At 47.3% G+C, this 11,203-nt stretch overlaps 1 pseudogene; it reads left to right on the forward strand.

The window, feature by feature from the left end:
* The first annotated feature begins 4,610 nt into the window (after positions 1 to 4,610).
* Positions 4,611 to 4,726, forward strand: LOC137638896 (5S ribosomal RNA; annotated as a pseudogene).
* Positions 4,727 to 11,203: the final 6,477 nt, after the last annotated feature.

Below are 11,203 nucleotides of genomic sequence, written 5' to 3' on the forward strand. Positions count from 1 at the left end.
AAAATACTTGCCCACTCGGCAAACACGAATAGCGCAATATGTATCGATTGCCAGAACAGAGGAGCAATGATATAATGTTTGATTTATAAAAGTTAATCGCAAGCAAAGCGACCCATGGAGGGGCAAAGACCAGTACGTGAATAATTAGTGTTAGTTCATTAACCAACGTACTTGTTGTAGATACAATTGTTATGAGAAGTTTGCGTTCGATAAAAAACAAGCTTGGTTTAAATCTGCCTCTAGAGAGAATGGTTTTGAGAAGTAACTGCGTAGGATTGTAAGTCCTTAAGTATTATTTCCTCCTCAAAATTTTGCATGAAAAAGCATTTGTTCTGTAACCGAAATACAAACCATGCTATTTACATTGGGTTTACCTTTCGGCGTAGCTGAAATGGCGAGCCATTAGAATTTAACGAGGGTGTATTACCCCCGCGCTAGTTAGCAGGGGGGTAGGGGAGTGGTAGCTAGCTACCCCTCCCCCCCTCACACACCGGTGAACTGCCTCACTTCACTTTTGGCTCGGACAATGGACATACGTCTCTGTCTTTGTCCTCGCTTGGCAGCCATTGTTTGTTTTGTCTTTACTTAATCACTTACTATTCTATTACTCAATATATATGTAAACATTTTTTCGTGTTTATGTATATATTTGAGTATAGAAATCAGTAAGTTTCCTTTTCAAAGTTTGTGCTTGTGTGTGTAGTGTACGATATCTCCGTGGAGCCTTCGGCAGTTAGGCCACCTGGTGTAATTTTCATGGGTCGCGATCGAGTTTGACTACAGTCTTTCTCTCTCTCTCTCTCTCTCTCTCTCTCTTTGAGGTCGTTCACCCTTTTACTACGTTACTTTTACTACGTTACTTTTACTACGTCTGAGTAGCTTCCTTCCCGTGTGGGTGGGGTTGCTACGCCGTACGTTTTGTCTCAATTTGTTTATGAATCTAATTGTATTTGTTGATTTTTCAGCTTTGTAGAACGATTCCTTTCGGGGTTTTCGTTCTTTCTTTAGTGTTCATTCATTTTTACATTACATAATTACATAGTTACATAATAATAATTGTTATAATTCTGTGTTGGTTACAGCTCTCCTTCCGTGAGTGTAAGTGGTTGTGAGGGCACGTGTCTTGTGTAATTCTTGTGTTCCTTTCTCTCGGGATTCCTCTTCGGAGCCTTCCCGGGGGAATGAATGTTAACTAATGATTTTTGTTTTTATTTTTCACAGTTACCGATCTAGTTCGTTTCTGTAATGTGACAACGGAGTGAGCTGTCTTGTTGAAGCCTGGGGATTCGGCTGTTGCTGCCTCCCCTATAGATCTTCGTTAGGGGCGTGTCTCCTTCTCCTGTTCGCCAGCGCTCTCCTGTTCGTCAGCGTTCTCCTGATGATCGTCTCTGCTGTTCCTGTTGGTTCCTGAAACACGCCCTGTGCGCCCACGTTCACCCGCTCAATCTAGAACTTCGGTTCAGGTCTTGGACAAGGACTCTTCTTCTACGCACAGGATTCCACGCGTTGCCTTCTGCTCGCCAGCGATCACCAGCTCGCCAGCGACCACAGACGCGTCAACGTTCGCCTGCTCGTCAGCGATCTCCTGCGCGTCAACGATCGCCATCGATCTGCCACGCGTGTCAGGTCCCCTGGACACCATCAGTTGCGATCTAGCGCTCGCCTGCTGTGGACGATCTCCGGTAGCTGAGTCTTGCCGTAGATCTTCCTCCTGCTCGCCAGCGCTCACCTTTACTTCTGTCCTTCTGTGCGCCAGCTTTCTTCAATCGCCAGCGCACATCTGCGCGCCCTTTCCTGCCACACACCAATGGGTGCCAACGGTTTTTCTTGACCGTCCAGGATCGCCTGATTGACAGCTCGCTTCAGCGCTCACCTTCCTGATGCACCTGCGCGCCTTCTGTTTAGGGCGATGCGCACTAATCATCCGTAGTCTCTTACGCGTCAGCGATCGTCTACGGGCGCTTACGCGCCCGCGCGATTCTTCGCCTGCGCGCGAGCGTTTTGTTAACGCACCACCGCTCGCCAATGCGCCGTCGCTTGCCGATGCGCCGTCGCTTGCCGATGCGCCATCGCTTGCTGACGCGCCTTCGCTTGCCAACGCGCCTTCACTCGCCAAGACGCGCCATCGGTCGCCAAGACGCGCCATCGCTTGTCAACGCGCCATCGCCCGCCTACGCGCCATCGCCCGCCTACGCGCCATCGGTCACCCGACCGCCTGCGCTCACCCGCGCGTCCGCGTGCCTGCGCGACCGCGCACATGCTCTCCAATGTTCGCCCGCGCGCGAACCAACGGTATTCCATCGCGCGGACCAACGGTGTTCCGTCGCGCGGACCGACGGTGTTCCGTCGCGCGAACCGACGGTGTTCCGTCGCGCGAGCCGACGGTGTTCCGTCGCGCGAGCCGACGGTGTTCCGTCGCGCGAGCCGACGGTGTTCCGTCGCGCGAGCCGACGGTGTTCCGTCGCGCGAGCCGACGGTGTTCCGTCGCGCGAGCCGACGGTGTTCCGTCGCGCGAGCCGACGGTGTTCCGTCGCGCGAGCCGACGGTGTTCCGTCGCGCGAGCCGACGGTGTTCCGTCGCGCGAGCCGACGGTGTTCCGTCGCGCGAGCCGACGGTGTTCCGTCGCGCGAGCCGACGGTGTTCCGTCGCGCGAGCCGACGGTGTTCCGTCGCGCGAGCCGACGGTGTTCCGTCGCGCGAGCCGACGGTGTTCCGTCGCGCGAGCCGACGGTGTTCCGTCGCGCGAGCCGACGGTGTTCCGTCGCGCGAGCCGACGGTGTTCCGGTGTTCCGTCGCGCGAGCCGACGGTGTTTCGTCGCGCGAACTTCGGCTCGATTCCTGCAGTATCCATTGCTCGCCTATGGGTCATCGCTCGCCTGTGAACTTTCGGATTCCGACCACCAGCTCTCGCCCTTCCTACCACGCTCGCCCTCCTTCTGCGCTCGCTCGCGCACTTTCGTCTGCGCTCCTGCGTGCCCGCACATGGGCGCTTTCACGTTCGGCCACGCGCAAACCATTGATTTACCATCACGCGAGCGCCAGGGCGATTGCGACCGCGATTCCCGTCGGGGTTTCGCAACATGGCCAGCCTGGCGAGTCTTCTGGAGCGTATTTCCAGAACACGGTCTTCACCCCGTAAACGCAGAGCATGGCACATGCAAGAGCAGGAAGAATCTTCAGGGAAGTCTGAGCAACATTCTTCTTTCCAGAACCTGGGTTAGCCCTTCCTCGTCATTCCCTGGAATGGTCTTGCCAGGGAGCTTTCCGTTCGAGGTTTCTCCGTCGGGCAAGGGGTGACTGGTTTAGCCCTTCCTCTTCTCCATCTCATGGAAGGGGCTTACCAGGTCCTTTCCCTCCTCGGTTGCGACCCGAGGTTTTGTACAAGGAAGCTCCAGGAAGATCATGGGTACTTTCCTCCTCTCGGGCTGAAGCACCTTGGCGTTTCGTCGCCAAGTTTCGAACTTGCGGGCGAGCTCGATGTTGGACCATCTAGACGCAGTGACTGAGGGCTTCCTCTCGGGTGTCTCATCCGTGGATGTCGACAAGCTCAGACACTCTTCCATCCTTGGGAAGAGGTTGTTTGTGCCCAAGGACAGAGACATGGACAGCGGTTGTGCGGAGGAAGTCGACTTCCGTTTTTACTCCTCCAAGGCGCTTTCTTCCAGACCCTGCAGGCCTCCAGCGCCTCTTCTTTCAGCCTCGTCGGCCTAAGTTATCGGACCGGCTACGGCAGCTAAGACAAGGTGTCCAATAGCAGTCCCCTCCTGTCAGGGACAGGTAGCACGGGAGGCTCGCCGGGGGGGGAATAATCCTAGAGAGAGCGGCAGAGTTCACAAACTCTAGGATTGGCAACCCCCCCTTGCAGGTCTCACGCTGGGAGGATGCCTAAGGTTACTCATCCGGATAACAGCTTCCCGATGCCGATTCCTGCACGATCTCCGTGATCAGCCAAGGATATTGCGCCTCGCTCTTACCATCTCTCCGTCTCTGTCAGCGAATTCAGTGTCACTGAACCTCTATGCCATGGGGTCGGCAAGAGTTTTGCCTGTTTGGGCAGAATGATCCATGCCTTAGGAGAGGGTCCTCCATAGGGTCGTCGTCGGCTTCACCCCCCGGCTTCTTCAGTCGATCCTTTCTCGTAGGAAAGCATCTGAGACGGGTATTCCGTCGTCGACCTCTCAGCTCTGATTAAGTTTGTCGAACAAACTTCGTCCAGCGTGGAAGAGAAGAATCGATCAGACTGGTAATGAGGCGGCAGGACTCCTTAGGCCCTGGATCGGAAGGACGGGTACTTCCAGTTTCCATTCCATCCATCTTCCAGGAAGCTCTTGGAATTCAGCCTAGACTTAAGATGCGGTGTGGCGATCCTGCCGCGGCATCGCAGGTTTTTCCCCAGAGAACTCTCCCTGCCTTCCTCATGGCCGCTCAGGAGCAGGCTTCCGCCTCCTTCGCCTTTTGGAGGTCTTGTCACCTCCGGTAGGCTCAGGTTCGACCTTCTTCAACGCTGGGACAAGCTTCCGGGTCCTTACCATGAGTGAGGGATCATGGTAATTTGCTAGGAGCCTTCTCTTCTTCTGCCTCAACATCTGGAGTGTCTAGCCATGATATTGAGTCAATGGCCTTTCCACGGAAACACCGCTTCTCGTCCGATCAGCGAAGTTAAACAACGTTGGGTCTGGTCAGTACTTGGATGGGTGACCGCCTGGGGACGCCAGGTGCTGTTGCCTCCTTCTCCGAGCCTTCCCTTCAGTTGACTGTGGCAAGGCTGAGGAGAGTCGCAGTACCTGTTCTCAGTCAAGCAGAGCTTTCAGCCCTACCTTGGAACGTTTCCTGGGTCTCTTTTCCTCATTGACCCGTCTAAAGTCCCGAATGGTCGCCTCAGGATGAGTTCCCTGTGAGGCGGCCCAAGTTCCGGTGGTATCAAAGCAATGATTAACTGGACTTTCTGGCCCCTATGGGACCAGCGGAACGTTTAGACCTGCAATGGGTGTTGACCTATGGAATCTCTTGATGGGAGTGGATATTCTCGTCCTTTCCCCACATTTTGATGCTGTTCTCGGACTCGTCAAAGAAAAGGGGGGGGGGGGCATGTTCCGGTTCAGGCCTATGGTCAGGACCTGAAGGATATCTCTCCATCATTCAGGCAGGCTTAAGGGCCGTAGTCTGGCCCCTCTACAGGTCCTACAGTTCCTGCCGAGTCGCTCCGTGCGCGACGACTTCATGGTACTGGCGTATTCCAACCAGCAAGGGACGCATTTTCATACCTTCGCATCTTGCAGTAGAGATACTGAGATGATCCGAGGTCCTCTCAATACCACTATCGGCTCGCTCATTCCGGGCAGAGAAATGTTCTCTCCGACTATCTGAGCAGAGCCTCGCAGATAGAGGGTACCTGGGGGTCTTTGGCCTTTAGTAACCAGCAGGTGCTGACCTGGAGGACCTGATCGCGACAGCCTGGAATTTCAAGCTTCCGCTGTTCTTCCCCCCAGTCTCAGACCCCAAGACTCTTCGGCAAGATGCTTTCCGGTGATGGTGGGACAACATCGACGCCTGCGTCTTCCCACCATTGTTGTCTGTTGAGAATGGGTCTCAACAAGACCAGGTTGTCTGTCAACCTTTCGATGGCCCTGAGAGCTCCACTGTGACTATACGCGGAACGGTTTCCAGACCCTCTGCTTCCCCTGACGGAACTCCCGGGAGAGCTTCTCCCACGGCACAGGCTACTCAAACAACCACACTACAACATCTTTCACGAGCCGTGGCATCGCTTCGGATTCACGCCTGGAGACACTACGCCGCCTCCTCAAGAAGAGACAACCCTCTAAAGTCGCGGAGCGGAGGTCACGTCACCTGCGATAGTCATCCGCATGGGTCTACCAGGCGAAGTGGAGAGTCTTCTGTGTTTGGTGTCGTGGGAGAGATACCTCTTCCCTTGAGGCCTCTTCTCCAGCAATAACGGACTTATTGCTTTTCGGCGGGAGGAAACTCCTTTCCGCTCGCGGCAGTGAAGCCTGTCGCTCAGCCTTTCCCTGGCCTTCAGGCTGAAAGGAATAGACTTTTTCCTTCCCGCTGGACCTTTCTTCGCTCATGCGAAGCTGCGAACGTCCCTGCCCCCAGTCGGAGTGAGACCTCCTCCATGGAGCATGGTTCGGACTTTTTAGTCCTTTAAGAGATCTTCTCAAGAACCATTATGTCAGGCCTCTGATCGTATTCCGTCTTGGGGGACGGTGCTCCTGCTCACTCTGGCCTCGGCCAGTGTGTAAGCAATTTTCTTGGTCTCGTACGACTCCACCCTTTCTAAAGAATAGGGGAAGGCAACATTCAGGTTCGCCCCTGAGTTGTTTGCTAGACTCAGAATCTTGGGGTCCCAGCCCTTCGGTCCAACTCCATCAAGATTTCGAGTCACCATTCCGTATCAGATGACCCAAACCTTCTCCTTCTTGCCAGTAAGGAATCGAGGGGTTATCTTTGGGAACAGCTGCAGATTGTCCTCACGTGCAGCCGGGTTGGGAGCACAGGAAGGACACAGGGGAGAGTCACCAGTATACCTCTTCAGCTCGGACTCAAGGACATTCATCTCGACCTGAATCCAGACCCTCCCCCGTCACGTCGCCCTACAGCACGATGTCGGATACATCGCAACGTCTCTCGCCTTCGAGCAGTACTACTCTGTGACGCAGATGTCGGATATATCGCAACGTCCCTCGCCTTCGAGTAGTACTACTCTGACGCAGGTGCTACAAGCTGGAGTCTGGAAGCGTCTAATGACCTTCACAACCCGCTTCCTGCAGGACGTGACCCACAGGAGTATCGATACGTTTCTATCGCTCTGTGGTGGCTACACAACAGCTGGTCTAACCTCAGGCTCCTTTTTGGACAGGTAGCAGAAGGTTGAGGGCATTGTTATCAGGTTTTAGTCTGCATGAACGAAAGAAGTATGTCTGGCCCTTACTTCTTTCTTCATCGTCCCCTCTACTGGGGAAGCAGCATCCTGGTCTCTGCATAGCTGACCTCAAACCTCTGCAGGTAAACCATGCTTCCTTGTGTTCCGAGTATTGAGTCAATACTGTCGCGTCCCCCATACCCTGACGAGGTGGTATTGGGAGCGTCCTAACCCAGAGTTCCTTTTGGAACTCCAGGTCAACTGCCTAGGACGGGTCACACTTCTTCCTTCACACACAAGCTTATGTAGGCCACACGTTTCCTTGCGGAGCAAGGAACTTGTGAGGTGCAGGGACTCCTTTTCTCGAGTGCGACTCACTCGGATTCTGAGTCCCCGGGTAAAGCCAAAGCCAGTATGGCTGGGGACTTTCCACCCTTCCTAAGGGGTAAGTCACCCAATGTAAATAGCGTGGTTTGTATTTCGGTTACGGAACAAATGACAAATTCGGAGATAATTTGTATTTTTCCTAACCATACAAACCTTAGCTATTTACACATATTTGCCCGTCAGCCCTGTCCCCCAAGACAAGTCCTACCTCTAAGTGAAGTGAAGCAGTTCACCGGTGTGTGAGGGGGGGAGGGGTAGCTAGCTACCACTCCCCTACCCCCCTGCTAACTAGCGCGGGGGTAATACACCCTCGTTAAATTCTAATGGCTCGCCATTTCAGCTACGCCGAAAGGTAAACCCAATGTAAATAGCTAAGGTTTGTATGGTTAGGAAAAATACAAATGATCTCCAAATTTATCATTTTTTTTTTCGGTTCGTTTTCTTGTTATTTAGTTGTTTTTTTTTTCCATAATTCGTTACGTTTAATTCAAAACCACGATTCGCTTCCGATCAACTGGTTGAGTGTTCTTCCACAGATGGACGAAAGCTCCCCGACTATGTAGGCCTAATTAAAATTACCAGCGAACGCAGAAAATAGACAAGGAAAACTTTTGTTGCCTGAAAGAAATTGCACATGTCATAGCGCATTCAAAATAAGACTAATATTAGTTATCATATTTCTATTCGAATTTCCAAACTGCCGTTTGTGCTCATGTTAAATTTTCCTACTGTATTAAGTAATCCTTAAGCAAACCAATTAATCCCCTTTAGTGGATACTGTTTTTCGTGCCCTATTCAAACTGTCTTGCATTGTATATTGTGTCTACTGTATGTTGAGTTTTCCATCCCTCTGAACCTCCTTTAAGCAATTGCCTATTATAGACTGGGAGATGTTCTATTTTCTTGAGCCAAATTCTACTGTTTGCAAATACATCTGAGAGCCTTTGTGATGTTTCTACCCACAACGCGGCTGGCCGGCCTTTTCATTTCCTTTCTTTTTTGTTGTTGTTTGTCCAGGAGATTAACCGAGATTACCAAGTTAGGACTGAATGGCGACCCATCTGTTTTAGCACGTTTACTTTTTTGTTTATTGTTATTTATTGTTATTATTATCTTTTCTTCTTCAATAGGCCTCTTTGATGATGATGATGATTATTATTATTATTATTATTATTATTATTATTATTATTATTATTATTATTATCCCCAGTTACTTTAGACAACACAGCCTATATAGAGAGAAATTAAAATGAAATATTTTTTTTTTGTAATAGAAATGGCCAACTTCTGGCTTTCACAAATTTTTATCAATATTCCATAAGTAGCTAAAGTATCGAGTTTGGATAATTTTTAGATCATGATAGAATAGTGGCGCAGAAGCTCACCCAATGACATAACCGGATTTTATATCCGAGTTGTTACAAATGAGCTTACGTTCAATGGGGCTTAAATTTTCCAGTGGTAAAATCGGCCAATATTTGGGAAATTTTTTATATATATATATATATATATATATATATATATATATATATATATATATATATATATATATATATATATATATATATATATATATTGTGTGTGTGTAGATTACTGTATATGCCATTGTAATTTTGAGAATTTTTGTTGATTGGTTATTGGCCTACAGTACCACGCAGTTTTTTTTTTATTTTTCTTATTTTTCAATACTCACACCACTCCGATTTTACTCCCGACTCTGTATGGTAAGTTGATTTCACTTGTGTTTGTTGGTAATATTATGAGAAACTTTTTTTAAGATTACTATTAATTACGGGATTGATCTAATGCAAGAGTCTTTCGGTTGTATATGATGCCTAAACTTACTTTGTAGTTACTTATCAATGCTGTTAAGTTATTGATAATGGATCCTAAAAGGGCGCCTAAATGTTTAAACAGTTATGCACACACATGGACATACGCACAAACGGATTTAACGCTTCCAACCTTTCCTAAGTACAACCCGCTGGTTCGGCCATTTATGGGAGAGTGGTTTCCCAGTATACCTCTTGTGGTATCTCCTCTCCCCAGGATACGACTACTCCCTCTCCCTTTTTATTATTATGGGAGATTCGTACTGTGAAAACGGTTTCTTCTACAAAAGTTAAAAGTTACCTTTTTATAAAATTCCTCGAGATATCTTATTGAAAACGTCCCTATCTCGCAGTCTATTGGATAGAAATTCTCAGCCCGATGATTTCTAGTAGTGGCTGACGCATCACTATCCCTTTGGGGTAGGGAAGAGGGGACGAAGGTTTGGGTAAGCCTATAGGTTTACATACTGAGTGAAATTCTGCTTTAATAACGTTAGAGTGATTCTACAATGCCGTTATTTTTCGTTTCAGTTTCACGGTAGGCTAAAAGTTATTCAAGTATCTGCAAATATGAATTGGTATAGGGCCTAGATCATTACAAAAGGATGCATGGAAATATGATTGCATACAGCGATTGCACCACATTTTATTTAGAATTGCACGTCCATACTTACGTTAGATAAAGATATATATATAGAGTCAGCATCTCAAAGCTAACTAATTACAGGCTTAGGTTTACTTTGTGATAACTCTATATATGTATGTATATATATATATATATATATATATATATATATATATATATGTATATATATATATATATATATATATATATATATATATATATATATATACATATGAATATATATATATATATATATATATATATATATATATATATATATATATATATATATATATATATATATATATATATATATATATATATATAAATTCTAATTATCCTTTTCTATGGATACTTAACATCTAACCAGACGAGTAACCCTTTAACAATATTACTCTGTTGTGGAATTCATTAAGAGAAAACAGGCAGTGAAGATGAAAGTCCGATAGATATTTTGCTGTTTATAAGAAAATAGATATACTTATAAATGGTTCTCTTTTTGTTTTTTGAAGCTGGATCCAGCTTGCGAATTATTCCTCACAATTTTTGATAGAAAAGTGGGATTTTTTTTTATTTTTTTTTTTTATTATTATTATTATTACCTTCACCATGGTACCGAGATCGAGTCGGTTCATTTATTTGTCAGTGTCTGTGGACATTTGCCTGTGGACATGATTACGTCAAAACTACTTGATTGATTTTTTTGAAATTATCATCGAAGATAGACCTTAGGACATGGACTACCCGCTTAAATTTTGAATCTCATCTGGATTCTAGATTTGGATATGCATTTTACAGAGGTCTGTGGACAGGATTGCATCTAAACTACTGGACGGATTTTGACGAAATGTCCACCACAGATTGATATCAGGTCATGGACAACTCCATTAATTTTTGGAGATGATCCGGATTTGCACTTTCCACCATTTTAGTTATAACGTCAAAACTACTCGACGGATTCTGACGAAATTTTCACCACACAGATCGTAGGTCATGGAGGACCCCATTAAATATGGGAGATGATCCGGATCCGGGTCCGGATTCTAGTTTATTTATTTACTTATTTGTCTGTGTGTCTGTGGACAGGATTACATCAAAACTACTCTACAGGTTTTGACGAAATTTTGATCAAATGTCCTCCATAGATAGACATTAGATCATGGACGTCCCCATTAAATTTTGGAGAGGATCTGGATCAGGATATGGCTTTGCATTTCTAGCCATTTTAAAGATAACGTCAAAACTACTCAACGGATTTTGAGGAAATTTTAATCGCAGATAGATCTTAGGTCATGGACGATCCCATTGAATTTTGGAGGTGATCTATATCCGTATTTGCATTTTTTGCCAATTTAAAGATAACGTCAAAACTATTGGACGGATTTAGACAAAATTTCCACCATAGATAGATCTTAGGCCATGGACGACTCCATGAACCTTTGGCAGAGGTCAGAAATCTCTGATTGCTCTTGTGTTG

This window comes from Palaemon carinicauda, chromosome 3 (genome assembly GCF_036898095.1).
Source record: "Palaemon carinicauda isolate YSFRI2023 chromosome 3, ASM3689809v2, whole genome shotgun sequence".
In the NCBI taxonomy this organism is placed as follows: domain Eukaryota; kingdom Metazoa; phylum Arthropoda; class Malacostraca; order Decapoda; family Palaemonidae; genus Palaemon; species Palaemon carinicauda.